The sequence below is a fragment of the Hemicordylus capensis genome, chromosome 4 (genome assembly GCF_027244095.1).
Source record: "Hemicordylus capensis ecotype Gifberg chromosome 4, rHemCap1.1.pri, whole genome shotgun sequence".
NCBI classification, from domain to species: domain Eukaryota; kingdom Metazoa; phylum Chordata; class Lepidosauria; order Squamata; family Cordylidae; genus Hemicordylus; species Hemicordylus capensis.
In genome coordinates, this window is record NC_069660.1 from 148,317,530 (window position 1) to 148,331,094 (window position 13,565).

At 43.2% G+C, this 13,565-nt stretch overlaps 1 long non-coding RNA gene across 2 annotated transcripts; it reads right to left on the minus strand.

Annotated features, from left to right (window-relative positions):
• Nucleotides 1-369: 369 nt before the first annotated feature.
• LOC128323531 (uncharacterized) lies at nt 370-6,644 on the minus strand. Of its 2 annotated transcripts, none has more exons than XR_008306333.1 (3): nt 6,457-6,644; nt 3,284-3,437; nt 370-678 (listed from the first exon to the last, which is right to left on the minus strand). It is a non-coding gene; the product is annotated as an uncharacterized LOC128323531 (long non-coding RNA). The 2 variants fall into 2 exon arrangements; XR_008306334.1 differs by having other exon boundaries at nt 370-681.
• Between the last annotated feature and the right edge of the window lie 6,921 nt (nt 6,645-13,565).

The following is a 13,565-nucleotide window of genomic DNA, read 5'->3' on the forward strand; positions in this document are numbered from 1 at the left end:
GCATTGGAAGTTCATCTCCCCCCTACTAACAAACCAATCAAGAAGAAAGGGGATTGCAAGCCAATTGGAAGCTGATGCCAGAAAACCAATCATCAAGGGGAAAAACAGCCCCCCAAAATGGTGCTCAAAACACTCAAAACATTTCAAGTCAAAATAGGGTTCTTTGGTTTTGAGCTCAAAACAGAGTGTTCTGTTTCGATCTTGAAACACTCAAAATGGTTGGTTTCAAGCAACCAAGCATGAAACGTTTTGCATATCCTTAGGATTTTGGCTTAAGAAAACTAGTCCAGCTCCAGTACGGCTGTACCACAAAAACCAGGGAGATCCCCCACCAGACTGATCAATGAGAAAAAACAAACAAACACAATATAGTCAAATGATTCTATAGTAGAAAATGTATTCAGTATAAGTAAAATGGAAAAATATTAATAGAACTGTATATTCAGAGAAGAGCAATAAAGTCCATAATGTAGAAATGAGTACAGCTCATGAATTAATGAGTCCACACATTGTATAACAAAAACGAGTGATGAAGTCCATGAAGTAGAAATATGAATGAACAAGTCTATACACACTAAGGTGACCCGTTGACCTCCATTTCAAGATGTCTTTTTTTCAAGTGGAAGTGGAAGTTGATCTTGTCAAATAACATTCGTCAACATGCTCCAATGTCCTAATCTTCTGAGAGATAAAACTCAGTTACTATATAAACTTCAACCATATTTCAGAAAGTATACCTCCCCAGTTTTCCTGCCACAAGAGATACCTTATACCAAACATCATAGTAATGAACAAAACAGGAAGTTTATACAAAACTTACAATATATGAACTGTTTGTATTACAAGAAGATGTAGTGAAAACATGCCCCTATCTCATTATCAAAGGTAAAGGGATTTCTGCAATTCACAAACACTCAACTAGTCTCTTCTCTCTATATATATTTCTGTAAGGCATACCTGTCACTAATCCCATGTGTGGCAGCTCTTGCGAGATTTTGTGAGTGAGGGTGGGGAGAGGAAGGTGAGTGGCCAATGAAAGGAAATGGCAGCCAGGCCGGCCAGCTGCCGGGCAGTGAGAGGAAACGGTGGCCAGGTCGTCAGTCAGGGGAGAATGAACTGGGGCAGAAGGAAAGGGGGAGAGGGAATGAACTGGAGCTGAAGGGAGCTGGGAGAGGCAAGGAGAACTAGGGGTGCAGATGTTCTGCGCCAGGTCAGCTAGTAATAAATGAAAGTACAGAACATCATAAGAGCACGTTCTCAAAAACTGTATTATAACAAACCAAGTCAACAGCTTGTGTCGTACTTACTCTTATGCAACCTCTTCAACTGCTTCTAGCCCATTGGGCCCGCGGTTCCATGTTATGCGCAAATATGGCTAATGTCTTCATTATGAACCCCGCCGCCCATTGAGATAATCTGGAGAGATCTGTTGGCAGTTGCCCACCAGTTTGTCTGGTGGCTACTCAGGGATGGGCCTTCTCTGTTGCCACCCTGAGGCTTTGGAATGTGCTCCCTGTTGAATAAGAAATGCCCCATCTCTGACAGCTTTTAAAAGGACACATTTATTCACCCAACTTTTAAAACTGGAATTGTGATTGTAAATTATTTTTATGTTTTGTTTTAATTTCTGTTTTAATTTGTTTGTTGTAAACCACTCAGAGTTTGGGGCAGTGTACAAATATACTAAATATTTAGGTTGTTTTTTAACGACTTTTGAAAGCACACTTGTTCCACCAGTTTTTATTTATGGTAATTTTAATCTGTTTTATATGATTTTTAGTTGTTTGTTTAAATTGTAAACCACCCTGAGATTTTATTTAGAGCAGTATATAAATGCATAAAGTCATAACATAACATAACATAACATAACATAACATAACATAACATAACATAACATAACATAAGAGGCAGACAGGCAGACAAAGGGATAGGTTAAAGGGCAAAGAGTATTATTGTAAAAAGTAATGCTGTGAGATTGTATCTAGCAGGGACATATCATCCATTGGATGGGGGGGTCAATTGTTCCCAGGCCCGGAGGGTCAGGGGGCCCCACAAGGCTCTCCCTGGCTAGGGATGCTAAACTCCCCCTAAAGGCCTGCCTCTTGGGAACAAAGGCAGCAGGCAGGGGTGCCCGAGAAGAGGAGAAGAACAAACCACAAGGAAACAGTAGAAGCTCTGCCCACGCCTAGCTCCTCCTCCTCCTCCTCCTCTTTCTCTGCAGCAGAAGCCTCAAAGTCTGCACTGAACTGTCACTATAGTAGGGACAAGGCAAGCAGAGGGTTAAAGGGAGTGAGAGTCGAGTGGCCTGGAAGGCTGTGTAATAGAAGAGTCCCATTCCCTCATCCCCCCCACCAGAGAGGAGACTTGGTTTTCCCCTCTTGCCAGCATCAGCGTGGCCGGGAGATCTGGTGAGTGCAAAGGGTGTGTAGGCTGCAGCAAAGAGGGCAATGCAAGGCAGGTGGTGGTGGGGCTAGGAAGTGCCCAGGGGGGGAGCTCCGGAGTGGTGGTGGTGGTAAAGTATTGGAATAGCAGCTAATTGTCCCACCCCCTTGCATCTGACATCAGATGCAGGTGATGTGGTTTGGGGCATGTGCACACGAAGGGTGCCCCTGGCTGCACTTTGTCTCCCAGCTGCCTGTAAGCTCACTATGCCACTGGTATCTAGATCTCAAACATTAACCTTTAATGTGATGGTGGCAGTGGGAGTGGGAGAGAACTCTTTAGTGAGTGTTAAGTCATCACATCTAGCCTCTTACCTAAGTAATCTTACATTTTGGCTGTGGCCAGTGATAGGAAAATAAATTAGAAACTCTCCCTTCCATTTGAGACCTGGATGTTTAGCAAGAGTGAAACAGTACTATATAAATGTAAGAGATATAAAAGCCATCTGCATTCACTACACAGGCACCCGGGACTTTTATGCACAGCAGGTTTTACTGTGGGTTTATGGGGAGGCTTTATTGCAAACTCGGAGTTGTCCCAAAAAACCACCGCAAATAGTCAATTTTTTTTTACCCTGGATACAAATCAGGCTACACTTTAACACGCAGTGAAAAACCCGAATTGTGTGTGAACTGTTCCCTGATAACTCGCAGGGACTTCAGGTCACAAATCTAGCTGATATATGAACGGACCCCCTCCATTCTGAAGGAGAGGCAAGTTAAAGGGCATCAAAAGCCCCATGTAAAAAGCTTCTAGGTGCTTCCTTTTGTCTTCCCTGGAAGCCTTTCAGGCTCTTCATAAGACTGAATCATTTGTGAGACAAAAATAAATAAAGTCTTACATAATCCAAGAAAGTCCAAAAAGAATGTTAGCGTGATAAGTCAGCTTGCTTCCTACCACTTCCCTAATCTTGTTTCAGCTGAGGATGCCTGGTGATCCTACTTCCCGTCTGGGTTCTAGCTCTGTCCAGCAGCCTGATGTGTCATCTTGATATTCTGTAAGTAACCAGATGTTACATATTTTTTTTCCAGGGCTCAGTGATGTCAAGGTCAGTTCATTTCACTACTCCTTCCCACACAAACATCTCTCACGTGCCCTATGTTTCAAGTGCAGTTTGCTTTCATTCAAGAAGGTAGCAGGAGTAGAAAACAAAAGTCCTTTATTAGAGAAGTCTGCAACATCCTTCTGAGTCCCTCCTGTTCCTACTCCATGTTGTAACATCAAGCACTACCTAGTAGCTGGTCCCTCTACTTGTGCCTTGCCCATGTTACTGAGTTATGGTTCCCCACTTCTCCTCCTTAGTCCCACATGCATTAATACATGTTCTACAACTGTTCTGTTTATTACAGGCAGTCCTTATTTTCCTTGGGGGAAAATGTCCCAAATTTCTTTTGGGGGAGGTGTTGGGGATGTATTTTTTTAAAATGAGCATAAATGTGCCCTATTTGGAAAACACATCCCTGTGGACCAGAATAATACATTGCCTCCCTTCCATCCCGCTCTTTAGTAAATGTAAACATATTTTTATTCAATTCTTCTTCCAAGGGACTCAGGGCAGCATTTATGGTGCCGCGCCCAATTTCATCCACACAATGGTTGTGTAAGGTAGGTTAGGATGCGAGTTGGTGACTGACCTACATCACCCCATAGTGAATTTCATGGCTGAGTGGGGATTTGAACCTAGTATGGCACTCTAACCACTACACCACACTGATGTTTCTGGATTCCTTTGACTGGCAGCTATTCTATAAGTCCAATCCATCTTTAAGAGAAAAAAGAGTGAAAAATCACACACACCCCAAGAAACCTTAATGCAGGCATTCTGTATCTCACTGTACCTCTCTGCTTTATAAATAAATGTCCTCTCTTGTTTTGAAGACTTCTCTCCATTGCTCCTCTGAAGTACCTAAATGTCAGCATTTTTCTCTGTCTAGTCTGCAGTCCATTTGTTCTCTATGCTTGCAATTCAGTTTTAAGTAAATTAGTCTAAAATGACAGATGCCCATGTGTGTGAGCAGGCATGGTACTAACTAGGGATGTGCACAAACTGGTTCGTGCACACCCATGAGGCGGGGGGGCATTTCTTTAAGGGACAGGGAGGGTGCTCTTACCTCCCCAGCTCCATGTCCCCCACCAGTGTTCTCCCCAAAATTGCTGATGTGGTGTTGCAGTGTGCCTCCTTGTAGCCCCAATCAGCGTCAAACCAGAAGTGCCTGATACGCATGTACTGAAAGAAGGAACTTTTGTTCCTTAAAGAAACCCCCACCGCCTAACCAGCTTGAATGCCGAACCTGTTCATGCACATCCCTAGTACTAACCTACATACTAGCTTATTACTGGTCATCTTTTGACATCACGCCAAACCTCAGGCAACCATGCCAGAGGTTTGGGTTTCTGATTGTCTGAATTCAGGAATCTTCAGTTCTGTCCAAAAAGCAACCCAAGATTTCAGATCACAAACAAGCTTGAATTGTCATCCTTCGGTTTTGCAGGAGATAATTCCAGTTAGAAAGTGGCATCGTGGTGTCCAAAGGTTGCCACTGTTTCTAACCTGAGCTGCTGCAGCTGTCCATCATTAGATAGAGGAAGCCTGTGCAGCCAGTTCTGCCCTCGCTCAGCAGTGTTCCCTCTAACAGGGATTCCCAGATGTTGTTGACTACAACTCTCATAATCCCCAAGCAAAGGCTATTGCAGCTGGGGATGCTGGGAGTTATAGTCAACAACATCTAGGAATCCCTGTTAGAGGGAACACTGCCCCACCCCCAGTCTCCCAGACTTCAGACTGGATCATCTGGGAGCACGGCAGGGGGAATGGCAGGAACCACAGGTCCAACAGACCTGCAGTTTCCTGTTATGTCCAAAGTCGACCCCTGTATCACCTTTTCTAACTGTCTCCCCCAGCTTGTTTACCCCACTGGTTTATCCAATGACGATAAACCTTCTTCCAGCGCAGCCTGACTAATGCTGTGCTTTCAGACCACCAGTCCTGATAACTGGAGGCTGTGGGGGAAGAGGAATCATGGGGTCTGAATCATTGGTACTGTTCAATGGGCAGTTTTAATGGACAATTTATTTTTATTTATTGTTAAATTTATACCCCGCCTTTCAGAAAGAAAATCTCAAGGTGGCTCACAATAAAATTTAAAAACACGATTATTAAAAAGACACATTAAAATATTGAGCTAAAAAGTATAAAAACAAATCTGATTTTAAAAAAAATTAAAACAAGCAAAAAAAATTAAAACAAGCAATTAAAACAAGTATGATGACTTCTATACCAAACTTTAAAGAGCATGGGCTACATTCTACACAGGTCTCTGTCAAGGTGAGGGACCCGTTGGGGCTGCGGCGGAATTTCAAAGGCCCCCAACGGTAGCAGTGAGGCTGCTGTGCCACTTTAAAGCACTTCTGGGCAGTAGCACAGCGCTCCTGTTTATCGCACCCAGTACAAAGGAGTGCTGCTGCCTGGAAACACTTGAAAGTATGCACCCTGGCCTCGTTGCTTCTGTTGGGACTGCCTTTGAAGTTGCACAGCAACCCCGATGGATCTCTTACCTTGACAGAGGTCTGCATAGAATGTAGCCCAGTGTTGCATAAAACACAGTGAAACATATTTTTCCTTTTTGCGGGGGGGGGGGGAGTTTACCGCTTCCAATTTTCCTTTTGGAGGATACTCCTTCCAATTCCCTGTTTTTCCCCAGGGTGAAAAACCAAAGCACAGGATTGTGATGCGGTAGCCCTGTCCAAGGATCTCTGCTAGCAAGCCCACAAAAGAGAGGACAGGTCAGAGCAAGCCTCTCCAGCCAAGCCTCTCCCACATCTCCCCACAAGGACAGTCAAAGTTGGGGAGCAGAATATTGGGGGGTTGGGGGTTCGGCAAGGAAACTTGGACAACTGGTGCCCCAAGAGCCCCCAAACAGGGTGGGGACAAGGCAAACCCTCCCAGTCAACCTCCCCACTGTGCCCCAAAAGAAAACTAGAAACAGAAAAAGGGTGGAGCAAGGCCAGACTTACCCTGCCTGGGATGGGCTGGAGATCCTGCAGTGCATGACACCAGTCCCTGAATCGGGGGGGGGGGGACACCTCCCCTCCCCTCCCAGTCCAGGATAAGGGACAAGAGGAAGATCTTGTCACGTTGCTTCTCAAACGCAAACGAACGGACTAAGTCATGACCGAAGCCAAGGCCATGCAAGTCCTGCCCCCATGCTCCGGTCAACCAATCAGAGGCCCACATTTGCCTTGTGCCTAATTGTGCCTAAGAGGCTGGGGCAAGAAGCCTGCCCCCCACCAGACAAGCTGAGGGGTGAGGCTGAATTTTTCTCTTTCTTCCTCGAGTCATTTCCCTGCTGTGTTACATAATGCTAGAGGGTCAGATTTAGGGCTGGTTGGCAACTTTAAATCTTAGTATTTTATTGCTCCATGATGCAAGGGGTTTGGGGGTTTGAAGACTGGGGAAGGGGGAAACTATTCCTTTTTTCTCCTTCTTCTGAAACATTTCCATATTACAGGCAGTGGAGGGTGGGGGTTTTTTGGTTTGGGTTTTTTTTGGGGGGGGGGGTAACATCATGGCATGCTAGCCCCAGCCCTCTAGGATACTTACTTTAAGTTTTTAGGGGCTTTGACTGGCCAATTTCCTGTCTTCCCCTGCCCTCCATTTTCCTTTTTTCTCCAACTGACACCCTAAAAGGCTGTGTCTCGCTTGGTCTCAACTGAACCAGTCTGTGCCCTCAGTATTTTGTAAGCTCCTGGAAAATCACAGGGCTTTTGGGGGGTGGGGGCAGATTTTGAAATATGTTCAGGTTTATTTTTTTTAAGGTATAAACTTATTTGCTTCTGCATATCTATTTAATTCTCCAAATTACAGAAATGACTATCTTATTTTGGGTGGCCCCAATTACCTACCAAACTGATTGACACTCAAATAGCTGAATTCACTATTATTATGTATGATGACTTCTATACCAACTACAACCTCCTAAAAAACTCTCAGAAAAATTGGCATGCTGCTCTATTTATAATGAACGATCCCAATGTTTAAAAAAGAAAAACAAGGAGAACCCTGAACTTGTAATTTTTATGCTAGGAAGAAAAAATATGAGGAATTATCAGGGCAGGGGGACACAGCACTAGGAAAACAGACATAATACTGCTCCAGGGGCATAACTATAATAGGGCAAGGGGAGACAGTTGTCTGGGGGCCCCCTGCCTTTGGGGGCCCATCAGAGGCAAGTCACATGACTGACTCCCCCAGCAGCGCACCTGTCCAGGCTTCCTTCAGTTGTATTCATCCTCTGAAATTGATGTGAGTGTTAAGACTTGAAGCTACCAGAACAGCATGTCTTTCTCTAGTACCATTCAATGACTTGCATCGTCCACAATTTATAAAGCCTTTTAAAAAATAATTTAGGATGATGTTCTATTTTGGCACATAGGTTATATGGAGAGAGAGAGAGAGAGAGAGAGAGAGAGAGAGAGAGAGATACACACACACACACACACACATATATATACACACACACATATATGCTTTTTGTTACCACTATTCAGCCTCATTTAAGATTTCTTTACTTAATGAGCTGAGCTTCAGTGAGCGGGGAAGCCCATTTTAAAATCATGTCTCTGGGCCCACTACAACCTTGCTACGCCCCTGTACTACTATATTGATAATGAATGATTCCAACTAGATGTTTGGTTAACTGAGTCTGCTTTTCTTACAAATAAATAATCTGAATTAATTACTGGAAGCATGAATGGATGCTAGGTTAATATTCCAAACATAACACTTGAAAACCAGAATCTAAAACACTTCGTTCTTTGACTATGAAACATTTGGATTAAGCCTCATGGAAAGAGAAATTTCTCTTTTCTTTTGCTATTGTAAAAATAAATAAAAACATTTTGCTTATAAAGTATAAACTTTTCAGTCAAGATATAGCCATGCTTTCAAAAACCTTTCAACCCTTTGGCCTCTTGATTTAGGATAACAAAAAAGTTTAGTGATTGTCCAGCAGGAATAGAAAACCCCCTTGAATACGTCAATATTCATGTCACTAGGCTACATGAGTAGGAGGTTTTTCGTAGGAAAACATGGCTCGAAACAGGTTTCATTGCCTTCCCCCACCCTCCTACATTGCCATTGTAGTGCTGTTGTTTTTAATTCATAGCAGACTGCTTTCCCTCCACTTTTCTTCACTAGTCTCCATACACAGATGGGGTAGTCACTGGCAGCATCGTAAGAAAAACAGGAAAAGGCCTTTTAGAGTACTTGGAAGAAAGGTATGAATATGATATTAGGCAGCTGTGCCGAGAGGCACACAAGTCCACTGAATAAAATGTCCTTTTCTTTTTTTTTAACCTTAGTCATTTCCAGAGATGTATCATTTCTGGAAATTGTGAAGCCATGGGGAAAATTTACGGGTGTTTTTTAAAATATATATATATTTTAAGGAGAAAACTGGAAATTTGGAGGAAAATATACAATACTTATTTTTGTATCATATTTAAACTTTGCTGTTTTAAAGACACAAAATGCACTATATATGGCTTAGCACATTGTTTTTCCTTAAAAAAACAAAAAAAAAACCCTAAGGCATTTATACTTTTAAAATGTCATTAAGTCTACCAAACAATAATTTGAAATATATGCAGTGCTATCAACTTGCAAGCTGCTACAACCTGAAGTATCTGGTCATAGTTGATAGTTTGCTAGCTAAAATCAGGGAGGGGGAGTTGAAAATAAGTAAAATAAGAACCAGCAACGCTATAGTAAATAAAAGGTAACTTTTATTATCTGTAATGAGGAAGTCACCCTATTATTTTCTAAACTAACTCATTATTAACAATTACTAACAATAATTTCCCTATAAAGCAAACAATGAAGATTATAGTTATCTTGAAGAAATTTTTAAGTAGTTAGAAGCACTGCATTGCTTCTAATACAGTAGCATACTCAGTAGCTCCTGGTCAAATTAGTTTTGAAGGTCTTAAACCCTGGTGCCCTGGTGGCGCAGTGGTCTTAAACCCTGAGCCCCTGGTGGCGCAGTGGTAAAACTGCCGCCCTGTAACCAGAAGGTTACAAGTTCGATCCTGACCAGGGGCTCAAGGTTGACTCAGCCTTCCATCCTTCCGAGGTCGGTAAAATGAGTACCCAGAATGTTGGGGGCAATATGCTGAAATCATTGTAAACCGCTTAGAGAGCTCCGGCTATAGAGCGGTATATAAATGTAAGTGCTATTGCTATTGCTATTGCTATTAAACAACCAATGCAAACGTGCCTAAAATTTGTCAGAGGGGAAAAGTGGGGTGAGGATGTATATACCATAGCAGCTCTTTCAAACTGCCTTTAGTTCTCTGAAAAACCTGTATGTCAGCCTAAACAAACTACAGTATTAACATGCAGTAATGAGGATATTCAATTCCAATTTAAAACATGAACTGATGTGAGAGCATGTATCTGAGATACATTCTCCACTGTTCTGCAGAAGATTCCCCTTTGCATGTTTACCCAAGCCGGCCCCCAAACCAGCTTGGCCCAGTTCAAAGGCTGAACTGCACACCCCTAGATGAAGTATGCTGATAATAGAGACATAACAAATATATTATTTGCCTATTGGGAAACAGGCACATTTTAAAGTGGTGATTCTCTTTATTTAGCAGTGGGAGAGCAACTGACCCTATTCCACCCCAGAACAGCACCCCTCCATCAGCTGTTGCTGGTGTCTGTCTTATGTTTCTTTTTTAGATTGTGAGCTCTTTGGGGACAGGGAGCCATTTTTTTTATTTATTACTTACTTACTTATATCTATCTATCTATGCAAACGATTTTGGGAACTTTTGTTGAAAAGCGGTATTTATTTATTTATTTATTTATTTATTTATATAAATAAATATACGTAGTAGTAGCAGCAGCTAGGTCCAGCAAAATAAGAGAGTGGGGATTACATTTGACTTGCTCTCAAACTGATAAGCACTCAACCACCTGAGTTCACTATTAGAAGGGAAGATGATGGAATATGACAAACTTGCATGTTTGTACATGGCACAATGAAACCAAGTAAGACAATACTTGGCAATATTATGTATGGCTCTTTATGAAGATGATGAAAGGCAGTTTCTCAAATACTTCCTTGTGGGCTCATTGTTTCGCATTATCTTGCAGCTTCATGTCATTACAGATTCTATAAATGTCATAGGCATAGATAACAATTGGTCTTTTACACAAATGTTGCATGGAATTATTTCCCTATATCTAGAAGAAGCATTATTTCTACATATCTAGTGATAAATGTGATGAAATGCAATGACTCAGCACCATCTACTGGAGTTCAGGAAGTAAATAAGTGTTCCGCATCAACCTACTTTAATAAAAGTAATGCTAATATTTTATTCACCACTGCACTAGGCATAACAAATGTGCCATTAAAATAAACAAAGTTTTGGATGTCAACTAACTCTCAAATAGTTCTGGATCAATTCTCAAGTTTTGCATGGGGTGTTAATGGAGTCAACCCAATAGAGTCACTTAGGATGGGACAAATAACTGGAGTTGCCAGTTCTTGAAATCAGAAAAAATATTCTGGTACTTGGATGTGACTTATGCGGATGGAGTGGATAACTGGAAAGACCAGATAACTGGAAAAAGAGGTACTACTACTACGACAACGACTACTACTACTGATATTTATATACCGCACTTTTCAACAAAATTCTCAAAGCAGTTTACATAGAAAAATAAAAAATACATAAATAAGATGCCTCCCTGTCCCTAAAGAGCTCACAATCTAAAAAGAAACATAAGGCAGACAACAGCAACAGCCATGGGAGGGATGCTGTGCTGGGGCTGGATAGGGCCAGTTGCTCTCCCCCGGCTAAATCTTAGAGAATCACCACTTTAAAAGGTGCCTCTTTGCTCAGTTAGCAGGGGTTGAAGGTACCCTTCAAAGTGGGCTTCTCTTTATGTTAAGCAGGGGGAGAGCAGCTGGCCCTAATCAACCCCAGCACAGCATCCCTCCAGTGGTTGTTGTTGGTGTCTGTGTTTCTTCTTAGACTGTGAGCTAGAGATGTGTGAGCTTCTTAGACTGTGAGCCAGAGATGTGCGAGCTGACTCGCTTTGAGCTGGGCTCAACATTGAGCCAGCCTGGTTCAGGCAGTTTGAGTTTGAACCAAATTGGCCCTGAGTTCAAAGACCCAGCTCACAGACCAGCTTGGGGGGGTGGTATACTTGTAAAGGGGAATCCAGTGAGGATTCCCCTTTATACATGTACAGGGGGATTCCTGTAACTGCAGTGGGAGAGCAGCTGGCCCTGTTAAACCCCAGCGCAGCATCCCTCCAGTGGTTGTTGCTGGTCTCTAATTTGTGATTCTTTTTAGACTGTGAATTAGAAATGTGCAAGCCAGGTTCACCATCAAGCTGGCCCAGTTTGGGCTGTCCAGGTTCAAACTGGACCAGCCCCCAGTTCAAAGAACCAGCTTGCTGACCAGCTCAGGGAATGTACTTGTAAAGGGGAATCCAGTGAGGATTCCCCTTTACAAGTACAGGGGGATTCCCTAACCTAAGTTAGTGCGGGAGGTACAATTTACATTTAAATGGCAGGCAGTGGGGATGGCGGTGGCAGTGGAGACATCAGTGGTGGCTCCTCCAACCCCCCTCCTCACTGGCCTCCAAATGACAGCAAGGGCCGGCATCCACACGTGCACAGAGGCCCAAATCGGGCCACAGCTGGCCTTGACTATCATTTGGGAGGTGGGGGGGGGTTGGAAGAGCCGCCACCACCGCTGGTGTCTCCACTGCCACCCCCTCCTGAAATTTAAAGGTAAAAAGTACCCTTTCCTCTCCTCCCCGCCTTAGGTTACGGAATACTCCTGTACTTGCAAAGGGGAATCCTCACCAGATTCCCCTTTACATGTATGTCCCCTGAGCTGGCCCATGAGCCACCTCAGCCCAGCTCGATGGCCGAACTGGATCAGAATCCATTTGACCAACTGGACTGGGCTCCATTCAGCCAAGCCCGAGCCCAGACTGGGCTGAATCTGGTTTAGATTCGAACCAAACCGGGCTAACAGCCATCCCTACTGTGAGCCCTTTGGGGACAGGGAAACGTCTTCTTCTTTGCTATGTAAATACTCTGAGAACCTTTTGCTGAAAAGCAGGGGTGGGAAACCTTGGCCCTCCAGCTGTTTTTGAACTACAACTCCCATCATCCCCAGCCAGTAGTTCAAAAACAGCTGGAGGGCCAAGGTTCCCCACTCCGATCTAAGGAATTGTAGTAGTAGTGGTGGTGGTGGCAGTGGTGGTGGTGAAGCCAGGCCCATAGGTGGAACTTTTGCGGTGAGAGAGCCTAAGCATAAAAAGGGTGAATCAATGCGGAACAGTAAGACCCTAAATTCTGGTAGACTAATATGTTTAAGGTTATTCAATTGCATTAAAAACTCAAAAAATATTATACAAAATTTAAAATAACCATCTTTCCCCAGTGAATTTGTACTTATTGGTCAGAAGAATGGAAGGTAATAGCTCATTTACTGTATAGTGAACAACTGAGCAGAATACTATCTGCATACATTCTCCTATATCTCTATAAGTAAAAGGTCTAAAAGGATGTGTCTTTAAATGAAAACTGAAAATTCAGACAAGAAGCCTGGAATAGCCTCCTGGAATATACCCAGGGCCCTGGGTATGACTCTCTGGGCCAAGAGGTGGATCCCATAATAGGGATGTGCGAAACATTTCAGGTACAGAACAATCTGTACCTGATTCATTGCTGAAACAAATCACCCTCTTGCCCTCCCAAAATGTCTTGGAGCCGAAACTAATCACCCCCATTTCAGCTCTGAATTATTTGTAATTTCAGCCCTCCATTTTGTGGCCAATAAAGTGCTTCTTCTTCTTCCTTCATTTTGAGTTCTGACGTCTACTTGAATTTCCTGCCTTTTTGCCTCCCATTGACTTCAATGCAAAAAGGTCCAATCTGACGTCTACCTGAATTTCGGGTCCAAGGGCCAAAAGAATGGGGTCGGGTGGTAGTGCCTAATGGGTGGAGGCTACCACCCAAATTGCAGAGGCATTGGGCAAAGAGCTAATTTTTAAGTGATTTTAGAAGTGTTCGTGTCTTTAAAGTTTTTCT